This window comes from Peromyscus eremicus, unplaced genomic scaffold (assembly GCF_949786415.1).
Source record: "Peromyscus eremicus unplaced genomic scaffold, PerEre_H2_v1 PerEre#2#unplaced_165, whole genome shotgun sequence".
NCBI classification, from domain to species: domain Eukaryota; kingdom Metazoa; phylum Chordata; class Mammalia; order Rodentia; family Cricetidae; genus Peromyscus; species Peromyscus eremicus.
This window is the reverse complement of record NW_026734403.1, coordinates 121,568-137,964: the sequence shown is the minus strand read 5'-3', so window position 1 is coordinate 137,964 and position 16,397 is coordinate 121,568. Positions and strand designations below refer to the sequence as shown.

Here is a 16,397-nt window from a genome sequence, read left to right as displayed (position 1 = left end):
TGAGGGATGATGGTGAGAGTGCTTAGGCTACATGCTCATGTGAAGCCAGAGGTCAACACTGGGTATCTTCCTCAATCACTGTCCACTTAATTTTTAAAATTTTTATTCATGTATTTTATGCATATGAGTGTTTGCTTGCATATATGTCTGTCCATCATGTACATGCTGTGTCTACAGCAGCTAGAATAGGGTGTCAGATCACCTGGGACTGGAGTTACAGCCATTTGTGAGCCACTGTGTGGGTGCTGAGAATCAAACCCAGGTCCTCTGGAAGATCAGCCAATGCTCTGGTCCTCTATCTCCCCAGCCCGTCCATCTCATATTTTGATATAGGTTTCCTCACCAAACCTGGAGCTCACTCCTTCAGCTAGCTGACCAGTGAGTCTTCGGGGTTTCTCTGTCTCTGCCCCCTCTCATTAGTCCTGGGATATAGATGTATGCTGCTACACATAGATTTTACATGGGTTCTGGAATCTGAACACTGGTCCTAATGTTTGTGCATCAAGCACTTCAACCACCAAGCATTCCCCAGACATCACATTGTTATTTTAACGTTCTTTTATATTTGTTCTTTGTGTCTTTCACATCATGCATCTCTATCTCATTCATTTCCCCATCCCTCTGTATCCGCCCTCTGCCCTTGCAGCACCCCCCTCCAAAATAAAACAAAATAAAATTTAAAAGAAATCAGTCTCATCATGGAAGCTGTAGCGTCACACACTGAGTCGTGCAGTAAACCCTTTTATCCATATATCTTTACTTGCAAATGTTCATTGCAAAGAGTTGTTGGTCTGGTTCGAGGCCTCTGGTTTCTGCTACACTATCAATGCTGGACCCTCACTGGGACTCCTTTTGGGTATCCTATTGTTGGCTTGTGTCATGGAGATCCTGCAGCTTTGAGTCTGCAGGACCAGTCCCTTCACATGCTCCAGCAGGTAGCAGATGGGATGGATATTGGGGTGAGCCAACTCATAACTCTTGTTCAGGGCCTAGGTAGTTGCAAGGTTGATAGACCTACCAGGTCTCCCTTGTCCTCACCACCAGGTTGAGCTCTCCAGTGTTGCCCTGGCTAGTTTACCCCTTACAGCAATGAGCAAGGGGTGGGGCCGGTTCTCCTGCTTTCATGTCCCCAGGGTCAGTTTTCCCACACCTACACCTTCAGGGACAGGTCTACTATGTTGCCCAGGTGTTAATGGGGAGGAGGGTATGCCATCTCTCCCCTGCCCATGCTGCCACATAACAGGTGATTAATGGGGACTGCTCTCCCATGCTCACAACCTCAGGGCTGGCTTACCCACACCTCTGCCAATGGGATTGGCTCTATTGTGCTGCCCAGGGGAGTCAGCGGCTGGTAAGGGGGAGGGTCAGCTCCCTCACCCACCAGAGGTGGCAGAGGTAAAGGGGAAATGGCATCTTTCTCTTGCCCTCACCACCACATGGCAGACAAGGGGAAGGGGTGGCTAGCTATCCCACTCTCACACCCTCAGGGCTACCCCACCTGAGCCTCTGCCACCAGAGTCAGCTCTACTGTGCTGCCCAGGCCAGGAACAGGGCCCACTTTTCCAAACACTGAAGCTGGTAAAAGGAAAGGTCAGCTCTTTTGTCTGTAACAGGTAGTGAGGGGTGAGGGGTAAGGGGGGCATCTCTCCCCGACCCTCACCACCACATGAGAAAAGAGTTGTGGGGACAACAATCCCACTCTCACAACCTCAGGGCTAGCTCATCTACACCTCCACCAACAGAGTTGGCTCTAATATGTTGCCCAGGCGAGGTGCAGGGCCTGTTTTCCCGGGTGTTGCAGCTGGTAAAGGGATCGGTCAGCTCCCTAGCAAGCTGGAGGAGGTAGGGGTGGGGACATCTTTCCCTCTCCCCACCACCACACACCAGATGAAGGAGGCGGTACCAACTATGCCCCTCTCACATCCTCAGAGCTCAGCCATCGCTATGCTACTACTAATATATATTTATTGGCAAAGTATTCTAAATTTGCATGTATAAACAGCAAGATATGATGATTGCAACATGATTAGTAGTACTAATTTGATAAACTTGAATTAAATAAACTAGGTCAAACAACTACTTTTGATGCAGTAAATAATAAGATGTGAGACTAATATCCAACAGCTACCAACACACACAACACTCTTGTTTCCTAAGCAGTTCGATCCCATGTGTTCACTCATATCTTGATTAATGCAACAAAGCTCTCCACTACATTATCTTACCTGCATTGATGGAATGGCCCTCAGGACAGTGAACCTCATACATGCATGGCCTCCTATATGGGATAGTTTTTGAGTTTCACAGTGGTCAACAAAACAGACACAGTTTCATTTCCATGGAACATAGATCCATGGAGTTCAGCCCATTAATCCTGGAAAAAATTAAAAAAAATACTTAATTACAACTGGCAGCTGTTGTACCCAGAGTCCCCAAAAGACCACCAGAGATTGAATCCGATGCAAAAGCAAAGAGTCTTTGTATTGCAAGTTAACTCAGGACTCTCCATCCGTCTGATGCAGCAGCAGAGCAGCAGCAGAGCAGGAGAGACCCTGAGTAGCAATGGGGCAGGATTTTTAAAGCAAGGGGGGACTGGGGTCTACAGACTAGATATGGACAGACAGACTCAGGATTGGTTTATGTGTGTGACAATCATGTTAGTAACTTTTAATTGGCTAGGGTTAGTTGGGGGCTACAGTTAACCATTTTGAGGCAGGCCTGGACAAGTCCCAGGCTTTGTCTTTGAGCTACCATGGAGGCTGGGAGGCCTAGCATGTACTGACTGTGGGGGCTGCTCAGTGGCCCAGGCTCTGTCCTTGACTCATGCATGTAGCTCTAAGTTGGTAAGGGCTCCCAGACAGTAAACAATTGGCTGAACCTTGAGTGGTCAGAGTATGTACAGAAAGGCAGCTACTGCAAAGGCTATGACTTTTGTTCATGGCCCTCCCAGAAACTGCTTGCTCAAGTCTGAGAAAACTGAACTTGAGACCTGATCCCTGAGAGAAGAATGAGCAGCCTTTTATGGCGTCTGTCTGATCCTTTCAGTGACATCTGTTGATGATGTCCTAGGTAGTTCTCTGTTGCTGGCATAAATATTGTGCTGGCTAGTGTTTTGTCAATTGGACACAAGCTAGAGTCATTTGTGAAGAGAGAACCTCAACTGAGAAAATGCCTACACCAGATTGGCTTGTAAGCAAGCTTGTGGTATATGTTCATAACTGATGATTGATGTGGGAGGTCCCAGCTCACTGGGGATGATGCCACTCCTTGACAGGTAGCCCTGGGTGCTATAAGGCAGTCTGACAAAGTTATGGGGAAAAGCCAGTAAACATCATTCCTCCATGACTTCTTTTTCAGTTTCTACCTCCAGGTTTCTGCCTTGAATTTCTGCCCTGACTTCCTTGGATGATGGATCACAGACTGTAAGGCGAAATAAACCATTTGCTTTCCAAGTTGCTTTTGGTCATGGTGTTTTATCACAGCAATAGAAATGTTAACGAAGACAAACACCATCACCAAAAACGACTTAGGGAGGAAGTGGTTTATTTCATCTTACAGGTCACACAACCCATTGCTGAATGAAGTCAGGGCAGGAGCTCCAGCCAGCCATGAATTTGAAGCAGAAACCATGGAGACATTCTGCTTACTTGCTTGCTCAACAGGCTTCTGTTAAGCTATCTCTCTCATACAGCACAGGCCCATCTACCAGGGATGTACTGACCCACAGTGCCTGGCCCTCCCACATCAGTTAGCAAACAAGTGAATGCCCACAGACATGCCCACAGGACAATCTGATAGAGGTAATGTCCCAAATGAAACTCTCTCAGATAAGTCTGGGCTTGTCAGGTTGACAGCTGAAGCTAACTAGGACTGATGATAAATAGATGACGGTATGAACTGGAAGACTTAACCTATATGATTGAGCAAGAGGAAGTGTTTGAAGATATTTATAAGGTTATATTAAAACTATTTCATGCTAATCATACTAACGTTTTATCAAATTATAAACAGAAACCATGGAAGGAATACCATATGCACATAACCCACAATGAAATAAAGTGTTACAATCCTGTTCCCTTTCCTCTCCCCTGATGTCACGTTTGTAAATAACTTCCCTATTTTAAGAGTTTTCTATTCATGTATACCCATAAAAACAAATTCATTTTACTGTATAATAACATTGTATAAACGTAATAGCGTTGGATCTACTCAACTGCTTTTGCTCAACATCATTTTGTTTTCTGAGATTCACCTATTGTTTTGATTATCATTGCAGTATAGTATTCTATTCTGGTAATAGTTTACAAACATTTAGAGACAATTTATAAGTCACCTTTATGCTTTAATATAACTGAGAACTTTTCCCTGAGCATTTTCAAGTAATTTTATTGTATTTTTCCCATGGAGATGATTATATAAACTATAATTATTTTCTCTTTCATAATTCCATTTTTTGTGTGTAGGTGTGAGAGAGAGAGAGAGAGAAAGAAAGAGAGAGTGTGAAAAGAGAAAGAGAGGAGGTGTGGGTTATCTTTTGTAGAGATCTGGCCAATCTCTATTTTCTTTCTTCAATTACAAACTGCCTTAATTACTACAACATAGTAGGACCTAGCATCTGCTAAATGAAATAGCTCATCTTTTATTTTTAAAAGATTGCCTTGGGTATCCTGGACCTCTTTACTTTTACTTATAAATTTAGAATATATCTAAATAAATTTAGGATAAATGTATTGTGCTCTATAAAATCTCCTGCTGGGATTTCAATTGAATGGCAATTAAATTTTAGTGCAATTTTGGAAGAATTAACTCATTTCAATGTTAAGCCTTCTCACTCAAGAACATAACATTTATTTTCATTTATTTATGACTTCTTTAATGTTTTTTTGAAAAGTTTTATTTTCTCTATTAAGACACCGCACAGTTAGAGTTCAGAGCCCTGAACCCCTGGCATGCACTGTTGCATTACATGCTACCTTTTGTAAATGGTTCACTGACAGTTGACACTGTGCAGATGTTCAATTGATAGGTACATTTTGAATTTTTATTTAAAATCTAACTCTTTAATGCTCAATTCGTGGCAGTCTTCCATGCAAGAAGTCATTATCTGCAAAGAAGCTCCATTTCTACTTCCTTTTCTAATTTGGGAGATTTATTTTTTCTTGTTTCTTTTTTTTATCATTTTATCACCCAAAGGCTAAAGGGTTTGAGCACATGGCTTCCAGGTGGAAATTTTAATTTTGAAGGTTACAGAACCTGTTGGATTATGGGGTATAGCTGATAAATGTTAGGCTACTGGGACATGGAGCTCTGGGTAGAAACTTCCAGTGATGGCTACTCCCTAAATCCTTCCTGCCTTCAGTTGCTTCCTGTCAGGTATTTGATCATAGCAAAGAGACAAGTGATTAATGCAGTATGTGTATGCATGTGTGTTCAATCTCTTTTATCCTTTCACTTGTATGGAAACAGTTCATTTACTCTAGCTCCCCCCACTCTGGTGCTGGAGTTCAAACCCAGGACCTTGCCCCTACTGGACAAGCCCTTCACCACTCCAGCATTTGGATTTTGTGAAAGTGTCTCACTGTGCAGTTCAGTCTGGCCTCATTGGCCTTGCACACTTATTGCCTAAGATGGATGCACAGCCATGCCTGTCTTCCCCGACTGATGTTAATGCATGTGCTTGACAAAGCTGAAAATCAGCCCTTTTCCTTCCATCCTCCTCCTGTGCCCTGAGCCTCTGGCTTCCACACCAGTCAATTGGTGCTCATGCTTGGGCTGCTTTCCACCAACGAAATCGTATACTGGGGATGTCTGCTCACACTTCATCTCGTGTGAATCACACCAAAGGATTGCATTTAGGGTTAGTTTGATTTTGTTTTAATGGGAATTTTCTACTAGACTTCAGAAAAAAATACTCTGTTATTTCCCCACAACCCTAAAAGAAGTGATTTTCTTTGCTATACAATTCTATATTGAGGATTATTTTTCTCTTAAAAAATAGACACTCTTAATTCACTGTCAGCATTCAGCCACTGCTTACATTTTTTACTTTAACAATTTGTAATTAAAGCAATATTTTCATGGAATTTTGCTTTAACTGAAAGCATATGCAAGGTCTAAGAATGACCCTTTAAGGTTTTGGATGAATACCCTAGCTCTGGTGTCATTTGTTCCAACATTATCTGTTCTCCACTATTTTGAAACTCCGTTAAGACATTGCACCCTCATTCTTATTTTTTTTTTTTTTTTTTTTTGTTTTTGTTTTTCGAGACAGGGTTTCTCTGTGTAGCTTTACGCCTCTCCTGGAACTCACTTGGTAGCCCAGGCTGGCCTCGAACTCACAGAGATCCGCCTGGCTCTGCCTCCCAAGTGCTGGGATTAAAGGCGTGCGCCACCACCGCCTGGCTACCCTCATTCTTATTACTAACATGCCTCTCATATTTTCTGTCTGAGTTTGTAGATAACATTCTCAATTACAACTTGGCTTTGCCCTGGAGGAGGTGGGAATGGGGAGTGGGCTGGGGGGAAGGTGAGGGGGGCAGGAGGGGAAAGAACAAGGGAATCCGTGGCTGATATGTAGAACTGAATTGTATTGCAAAATTTAAAAAAAAAAATTAAAAAAAAAGTATGTGTATGAGAGTTTTACCTCTATATATGTCTGTCCACCACATGTGTGCAGAAAAGGGCCAAAAAGGGGCATTACATGCCATGGGTCTGGAGTTACAGGCTGTAAGCCACCAATTGGGTAAAGGAAATTGAACCCGGGTCCTATGGAATAGCATCCGGGGCTCTTCACTGCTGAAGCCTCTTGACTACAACTTTTAAAACATATTTTGAATTTTTATACATTTTATTCTATTTTCTAAAAATCCCCTGGACATTCTTGATCTTTTGATGCCTTATATTTTTTTAAACTACATTTCATGGGCCTTCTAGCACGTGATCTCAGTTCTCTTTACCAGCTGTCCTGTATGGAGCCTGATCACAGCCTATAGCTGCTTTGTTTATACTGGGTCAGTGGCTTAGTCCTGTCATAGTTAGAAGTACTACTACTGTGATAAAACACCATACCCAAAGCAACTTGGGGAGGAAAGGGTTTACTCTGCTTACAATTCCACATCATACTCCATCACTGAAAGAAGTCAGGACAAGAACTCAAACAGGGCAGGAATCTGGAGGCAGGAGCTGACACAGTGGTCATGGAGGAGTCTTGCTTATTGGCTTTCTCTTCACGGTTTGCTCAGCCTGCTTTCTTATAAAATCCAGGACTACCAGCCCAAGGGAGGCCCTACTCACAATGACCTGGGTCCTCACCCATCAATCACTAAGAAAATGCTCTCCAGGCTTGCCTACAGTCCAATCTTATGGAAACAATTTCTTAATTGAGGACCCTCCTTTCTGATGACTCTAACTTGTGAGTCAAGTTATCATAAAACTATCCAGTACAGTCACTATTCCAGTGTTGTAAAGAGACATCATGACCAAGACAACTCTTACAAAGGAAGACATTTAATTAGGGCCTTGCTTACAATTCCAGAGGGTCAGTCCACTATCATAATGGCTGGGAGCATGGTGGCAGGCAGAAAGACATGGTGCTGGAGCAGTAGCTGAAAGCTTCACATCCTGATCCATAGAGTGGGTGGGTTTTGAAACCTCAAAGCCCATTTCCAGTGGCACACTTTCTCTAACAAGGACATACCACTTAACCCTTCCAAACAGTTCATCAACTGATGACTAAGCATTCAAATATATGGGCCTGTGGTAGTCTGAGTATAACTGACCTCTATAAGCTCATAGGGAGTGGCACTATTGGGAGGTGCGGCCTTGTTGAGGGAGGTATGGCCTTGTTGAAGGAGGTGTGTCACTGTGGGAGCAGGCTTTGAGGTCTCTTTTACTTAAGCTTTGCTCAGTGTCCCAGTAGATTTCCTGTTGCCTTCAAGATGTAGGACTCTCAGCTCTTCTCCAGTGCCACGTCTGCCTGCACACCACCATGCTTCCCACCATGATGATAATGGACTGAACTTCTGAAACTGTAAACAAGCCCCCCCCCATTAAATGTTTTCCTTATGAGTTGCCATGGTCATGGAGTCTCTTCAAAGCAATAGAAACCTTAACTAAGACAGAGACTACAGGAGGAGGGCATTCTCATTTAAACCACTTCATTCCAACTCTTGGCCCCCATAGACTTGCAGCTATATCATAATGTACAATTCATTTAGTCCAACTTCAAAAGTTCCCATAGTCATTCAAAATCTCAACACTGTTTAAAAGTCAAAAGCCTCTTCTGAGACTCAAGGTAATCTCTTAACTGTAATGTAACAGGGTCCCAAATCTTAGCACAACTAACTCCATAATGGAAGTACCATTCAGGCTATTAAACTCAGCATGTTAGCAACATGACCAGCCAAATCTAAAACAAGGGCCTAATTCGTCAAGTTGGTATTCTGGGAAAGTCTCTAAATGTACCAACCTTGCTTTTTGGCTTCTATAGTTCCACGTCTGGCTAACTGTTCTTGTTAACTAAAGTATGCCAACCAAAATCTGTTTTTGTGCTTAAAAGCTCACTCTGAGAAAGGTTCATTGCTACATTGTGAACCTGAACACCCAGTGTAGCTGCTAGCCAGCTAATAAAGACTTTCTATTGGCTTAAATCCACAGCCAAGCAGTCTTCTCTGGTGGCTACCCCACAACAGTAGCCCCTTGGAAAATCAAAACCAAAAAGCAGATCACATACTTCCAACATACAATGGCACAGAATATATATTACCATTTCAAAAAGGAGAGAAGGGAGCATAGTGAGGAAATACTGGACCAAAGCAAGACCAAAAACCAGCAGGGCAAACTCTAAATACTGCATCTCCGTGTCTGATGTCAAAGTAGTCTACAGATTGGCATCTCCTTTTTGCTTTGTTGACTGCAACACACTTCTCCTTCTTATACAAGTTCCACACCCTGTTAGCAGCTCTCCCTGGCAAATATCCCACAACTCTGGCAGCTCTAACATCTTGGGGTCTCCAACACAATCCATGCTTCATCTTCCCAGCTTCAAGCAATGGCCTCTTTAGGCCTCCGTGAAGAAATACCCCTGCCACACTCCTGGCCCCATTGGTTTTTCTTAATCCTAGAGGAAGATTCAATAACCCCTTTCCTATACCTTTGACTCTACAGTTAGAACCACATGGCTGAAGCTAACAAGTTCTTCTTCTTGCCAGGACTGGAAGCTGTTCCTCTTCTTATTTCACATTTGTATAAACTTTCTGCTGTTGATAGTTTCCTTCACTGTGTAAGCTTTCCTTTAACTCCTTTTCACAAGTTGGAGGCTTAGCTGGATGGAGTCTTTCCCTGTGGTCACCACTCTCTTTCTTTTAGTTATCATAAGGCTTTTATTTAAACTCTGTTATCTCCTTGAGCACAGGAACTTTCATCTTCAACGTTATATTTTCTGGTGCTCCTTTCCTCCTTAAACTGTACATTTTGTATTTTTCCTAGCTCTTCTTGTTCCTTTTCATTGTATGTTTGTGTAAGAGTGATCACTAATAACCACACTACGCTGCTAATACTCGGCTGTCTTGATATCTCTTCTGTCACTATCCTCATGGTGAGGACCATGGTGGCAGACAGGAAGGCATGGTGCTGGAGCAGTACCTGAGAGCTTTCCATCCTGATCTGTAGGCAAAGAGAGAAAAACAACTGGGCCTGGTGTGAGATTTTGAAATCTCAAAGTCCATTCCCTGCAGTTTACTTCCTCCAAGGTTACAATTACACCAACAAGGCCACACTCCCAAATCTTTCCAAATAGTTCAACTGGGGACTGAAAACGCAACTATGCCTATGAGGGGCATTCTCATTCAAACCCTCACAATCTGGATGTGCATTACGCCTGGAAAAGTATACAAAGCACAAGAAAACCCACATTTTGCTAATGCAGAATGGGTCCTGCATACTTCAGAAACCATGCCCGAGCTGTCAGTGAAACCAGGAACAAATTGCTCCTGTGACCATGCTTTGCTTCCCCTAATATCTACTGCTCTCCACTCCATTCCTTAGCAAACTTAAAGATCCTTGTTTCAGCCTCTCACTTCAAATATCTCTTATTTTGTGAGGTAGGTGCTTAGAGATATAAACTGACCTCTATCGACTGCCTTCCTTGTGTTCCATAAGTTTTGGTACATTGTGATTTTCATTATCATTAAACGCTAGGAATGTTTTTACTCCCTTCTTGATCTCCTCAGCAAGCCATTCAGCATTAAAAAATGTATTGTTTAATATCCACAAGTGTGTGTGTTTTCTGTAGTTTTTCTTGCTGTTGATTTCTTGTTTTAGTCAACCGCAGTCAGATAGGATGGAGGGAATTATTTCAATTTTTCTGTACATAGTGAGGTTTTCCTTCTTCTTAGTATATGATCTACTTTAGAATAGTTTCACAGCTTTCTTAGAATGTATACTCTGTAATGTTTGGATAAAATATTCTGTAGATGTCTGTTAAAGCCAGTTGTTTCATGTCATAATTTAAGTGTAATATTTCATTGCTTATGTTTTGTCTGAATTAACTGTCCCTTAGTGGAAGTGGGATGCTGAAGTCATTGGCTATTACTATACTGGGTTAATACATGGTTTAATGCCTAGTCATATTTGTTTTATGAAATTGGAAATATCTGGGCTTGATATGTAAATGTTTAGAATTATAATGGCTTCTTACTGTGCTGTTCTGTTGATCAGAATGAAGTGACTGTCTTTAGCTCATCAAATTACATTGGATCAAAGTCTATTTTGTCTGATATTAGAATAGTGATGATCCCTTGTTTTCTGCTTCCATTTGCTTGGGATATTTTTTCTATCCTTTCACTCTAAGTCATTTCTATCTTTAGAGGTTAAGTGTTTTTCTTGTAGACAACAACAACAAAAATTCCTTTTTATTCTTCTAATTCTATGGTTAGTCTGTGTCCTCTGATTGGCAAGTAAGGTCATTAATACTCAGTAATTTTTGAAAGCTGTGTATTAATTTCTGTCATTTTGTTGATTTCCTGAGATTTGTTTTCTCAGTTCTACTTTGAGTAGCTGTTATCCTACCATCACCTATTTTTCCCTGTATCTCCTTGAATGGCTTTTTTTGTGATCACAAATGTCTTTAGTTTGCTTTCATCATAGATAGTTTTTCTTTCATTATCCTTCAATCATGATGAATAGTTTTGCTGGGTAGAGTAGTCTGGTTTGGCATCTGTGTTAGTCCCAAATTCGAATCACATTGTTCTAAGCTCTTCTGGCTTTTACTATTCCCACAGAGAAACAGTCTGTTGTTCTGAGGGGCACGCATTTATATGTGACTTGCAGCTTCTCATGTAGCTTTTAATATCCTTTCTTTGTTCTGCACAATTTGTATTTTAACTACAATGTAGCATATGGAGGCTGTTTCCTGGTTTTGTCAGTTTGGTGTTCTCAGTGCCTCTTTAAACTGGATGGCCATCTCTTTCCCTAGACCTAGAAATTTTTCTTTTATGATATCTGTTGAAAATGTTTTCTATGTCTTTCATCTGAGGTTTTCTTTTTTCTTGGATAATCAATAGATTTTTTATTTTCATGGTGTTTCAAAGATCCTATAATTATGGATTTGTTGTTGTTTGATTGTTTATTCTTTTCTTTAATTGAATGTTCCAATTCCTCTGTCTTGTCTTCAAACCCTAATAATCTATTGTATACACAATCCATTCTGTTGGTTTTCCTTTCCACATAGACTTTTATAATTTTTCATTTTCAGCTTCTTTTAACCTTGGATATTATTCAATATTTTTATTGAAGTCTATTTTCATATCGTGGATTGGCCTATTTATTTCACTCAATGTTTGTGTTATCTTGGGTTTCATCAGTGTGTTCCTCCGCCCTCTGTAATTTCATTGAGACATTTATTCACTTCATACCATCTCTGAATTCTCTTAACTCTTTGAATGTATTTATCACAGTGATTCTGACTTCATGCTTTACATTTTATCCAAGTTGTTCTCTTTGGGGACCATTTCAATGGGGTGTGCAATTCTTGATGCAGAAGTGATTGTCCTGATTTTTGTACTGCTTGTGGTTTTACAATTAGACCTCGGTGTCTGCACTTAGGTTATATTTATATTTGATTAGAGATTTTATTTCAGCTACTGTACTAATCCAGTAGGATTGCATGTGTCATATATTGGCCTAGTGCAGTAGCTGAAAGGTCCTGGGAGTTTGGGAACTTAGGCCAAAAGAAGAAGTAGTGATAGAACACCCAGGGCTTTGTGCAATAGCTGGAAGGTCACAGGAGGGTGGAGAGGGACTTTGTGGAATTCTGAGTGGGAAGAGACAATAAGAAGTGGTTACCAAACCTGGAGCAGTAGCTGGATGATCAAGAAGAGCCAGAACCAGGGTTTTTTGAGCCACAAGATGGAAGGGTCAATGGAAACCTGAGCACGGACACTTACAGGGCCTCCTATAGCAACTGAAGAGTGGTGTGTGGGCCACTGGGGAGTACTGAAGGAAAAATGCCAAAAGAGTCAGGAACTACAGTGACTACAGAAGCCAAAAAGCAAGGTTAGTACATTTAGGGACTTTCCCAGAACTATGGACTTTAATAGATCAGGTCTTTGTTCTTCTTGTGGCAGGTGATCCTATCTGCATGCTGGGTTTCAAGGCCTGGCCTGCCTACTTTCATCACAGCACAAGTTGTGCTAAGTCTGGGATCTACTAAGGTTTAAGTCCTGTTAAATTTCCCACTGGTTTTGTGGACATGAGTCAAGTTGTGGACTCATCTGAAGGCAGGGAATATTGGTGTTATATTGTCTCATTAGCACTGGTAGTTTAACATAATTTATTCTTTGCTTTACATAGATAAGTACATAGAAGTTAAGCAAGCAAGATCCCAAAGTAAGGGCTAGGGAGCAAAAGGATTAACGACTCAGTCATTGCTGTAAGTAGAGTGGTTAACCAGGAGGGAGAGGATTGGTACCAGTTATGTAATTCTTGACAGTGACCATGGCTAAACCTTCTCTAATTATTCCTGACTGGCATAAAAGCATCAAGAAACATCCTTGTCTCATAAGGAAGAGGTCCAATTTTCTTGGGTTCTGAAGGACAAAGTACAGATGTGTCTATCTGCATCACGCATAACGCTGCCTCAGTGGGTCTCAAAAGCACGGTTGATATCAATACCTTGTGTTGAATTGGTTTAGACCCAACCAAGTCTACCAGAATATTTCAGAAGTAATCAACATTTAGAAGAGATGTCTGAGATAACTTCCAGTTTTGGAAATGTACAAGTTTAATATTATTATTATTTTGTTAGAAGGCAAAGTTTTTACAGTCATGGGCATCTAATGTACTGCTTCCTGAAGTTGACTGCCCTCTTACAAATGCCCCCTTTTTGAGACTCATCTACAATGAAAGTTTAGAATGTATATGTGTATCAATTATGTTATGTAAATGAGAATTTTGGGAGCTAAAGAGATGGCTCAGCAATTAAGAGAGCATGTTACTTTTGCAGAGGGCTCATAACTGCCTGAATATCCAGTTCCAGGAAATCCAATGCATCTGGACTCAATGGGTACCTGTGCTCACAGTCATTTACATACTCCTACCCAAGTACATATAATTATGATTACAATAAAATATTAACATAAAATAGTTTTTAAAATGGGACTGTTTCAATGCAAGACTCAGAGAAAAGGCAAATGACCTGACATTTTGCTCCTTTCTTGGCCTCAAATGAAATTTCAGTATCATATTTACATATAATTTTAGGTGAAAAGAAATGTACTTTTGTGCCAATGTTTGTGAAGAAGAGGTCTTAACGTTTTCTCTCCCCATGTGTAAGAGCATCACTCCATGCTCATCTCCCTGCATTCCATCCTGTTCAACAGCCAGCTTGTCAAGAATCGAGGCATTGTAGTGATGCATGTGTCTGTGGGACACATTTTCTGTGGGTTAAAGTAAGTAGTTGGATCCAAGTCAGGACATAGATGCTACAGCTGGTCTGGGGAAAAATGGCAATTAAGAGGGAATAAAAAGAACATACAGGGAGAGAGAATCACAGACAGTCTTTTTTTAGGTGACAACAACAGATCCAGACTGCTTGAAACTGGTAAATCACTCCAAATGTCTCGTTTTTCACTGAATGCTAAATAATACTGCAACTTTATAACCATGAGTTGGTTGTATTGAAGACCATATTAGTTTCTTTCATATAAATGTATTGTATGTATTTTATAAACTGTATTTGTTATCTTTCTTACATTTCTTTGTCTCAACAATACTCAGTATGACTGACTGAAGCAATGCTGTGTAAAAGTTAAGGCCTGTGACCTTTGAATGGCTTTCTGTCCAGCCCAATCTGGCACGTTCAGGGTTATTTGTGCAGGCACGTCTGTGTACTTTAGTATGTGGAATCTGTGTCACTACATATTAAACACACAAACTCACCTCTCCCAAAGTAAAAATGAAATAAGACAACAAGAAAAATAATGTTTTAAAATAATTCCTCTGGTGAAATTGGTAATTTACAATCACTTAAGGAAAGAAGATTTTTCTGGATAATAATCATCTATATCACCAAGTAGCAAGACGTATTAGTCATCTAATTCATATGAAAATCATAGTGAATAAATAAAGACAGGAAGCAAACACAGCAAAGCCCTTTCTCTAAATGGTGAGGAGCAAGCAGGAGGGTTTGGGTTAACATACTCAAAGCTGGCAAAGATGAAATCAACATTGAAGAAGGTTGAAAAATTGTAATTGCCTGGAGTGGAAATCAAATTGTAGAAACCTGATTCAAGTTAAAGAACCATTGACAAGTTTCGGTCTGAGTTATTCTGAATGTAGCCTGTCATTTCTGAAGGCCAGACTGCAGGCACAATGTGAGACAGATGGTAGAAAAGCTGGAATTAGCAGACAGGGCCCAGATCCCTTTCTCCAGTTGGTGCAGCCAAAACATTCGAAGTGACAGGAATATGTTGTCCAGAGAAAGGGAACTTGGGTAGTTCTGGGTTCAGGGGCACAAGTGTCACCTGAGAGAGAGATGGGGTTTGGGGCTGAAATGAAAGACCCCCCGAAGGCAGTCTTCCCTCAGGAGAGACCCTTGCCCAAGGAACACACCGAAACCACGAATCAGATGCAAACAGCAAGAGGCTTTATTCCGGAACACGGGTACCCGGGGCGACACAGTCTCTCAAGAAGCTCAAAGGACTGGCGCGCCCACGGGCTGGAGCAGAGGGTTTTTATAGGGTCGGGCACGGGTACAGAAGCAAGAAGCCTGGTTACAGGGTTTTGATTGGATGATGCAAATGAGGCCAGTTCTGATTGGATGATGCAAATGAGGCCAGGTTCAACCCCAGGTCAGCTCGTGGTTTCTCCCCGAGCTCGCCCACGCCTAGCTTCTGTCTAGGGTACAGGGTGTTTTTCTGACCTTTTTCTGACCTTTTAGTTCCTCGCTCTGGGGCCAGGTGGCTAACTGAGCTCCTCAGTACCTCTCAGGCTTTATTCAAAAACAGCCGAGCTAAGCTATGTTAGGCGGGGAGGCTGGGGGTCTTTCAGAAAAATGGGGATTCAAGGAAAAGTTTTGCATTCTAAATGATCAAAGTTTGCCCTCGGTTTCCCATTTGGAGCCTAAGGATTGTTTATGTTTACACCCAATCTTCTCCACACAGTAGGTGAATATACACGTTGCTCTGGAAAAACTACCAGTTTAGTTAAAATCTATCCCTATGCAAAACTTGTCTCTGTTTATCTGAGCTCTACTTTTAAAAATGAATGGATTTAAAGTATCAACAGATCATCAGTTACAATGTTTAAAATGCAGGACCAAGTCCAAGGAACAAACTAAAAAGAAACAATTAAAGAAAATAGTCAAGAGGAAGCAAATAAAAATATAAGAATCAAAAATTGATATACACAGAGAAAATATGGAAAAGAACACACTTGAAAATTAAAAATGTAATATGAAATTTTTTTTTAAAATAGCTCAAGGAAATTTTTGAATATACAGTTGAAAAAACGCCTCAAAAAAGAAAACACATTTTGATTAAAGGATCAATATAAGATGCCAGTATTAGGAAATGATTTCCAGTTTAAAATTCTATAGTGAGAGGCAAGGAGGTAGTCCAGTGGAGAAAAGGCCCTTGCTGCCTAGCCTGAGGACCAGAGTTCAAATCCCAGGACCCACAGAGTGGAAGGAAAGACCTGACTCCCTCAAGTTATCTTCAGACCTCCACAAGCATGCCATGGGACACATAAGTATGCATCCATGCACATGAACCTACACATACACACACACAAATAATTGTGAGAACATTACTATGATCAGTAAAGGTACCAGTTACTGAGAAAATGCCTAAGACACTTACAGATGAGATCTTAGAATGTTCCAGTGCTTTGTACTTCTCAAA

At 41.2% G+C, this 16,397-nt stretch overlaps 1 long non-coding RNA gene across 1 annotated transcript in view; it reads right to left on the bottom strand.

Annotated features, from left to right (window-relative positions):
• The window catches only part of LOC131901631 (uncharacterized), a 113,914-nt gene that overhangs the window by 13,648 nt on the left and 83,869 nt on the right, over positions 1 to 16,397 (bottom strand). Inside the window, exon 2 of the long non-coding RNA XR_009376812.1 lies at positions 2,226 to 2,374. This is a non-coding gene — a long non-coding RNA (uncharacterized LOC131901631). The remainder of the gene's footprint in view (positions 1 to 2,225; positions 2,375 to 16,397) is intronic.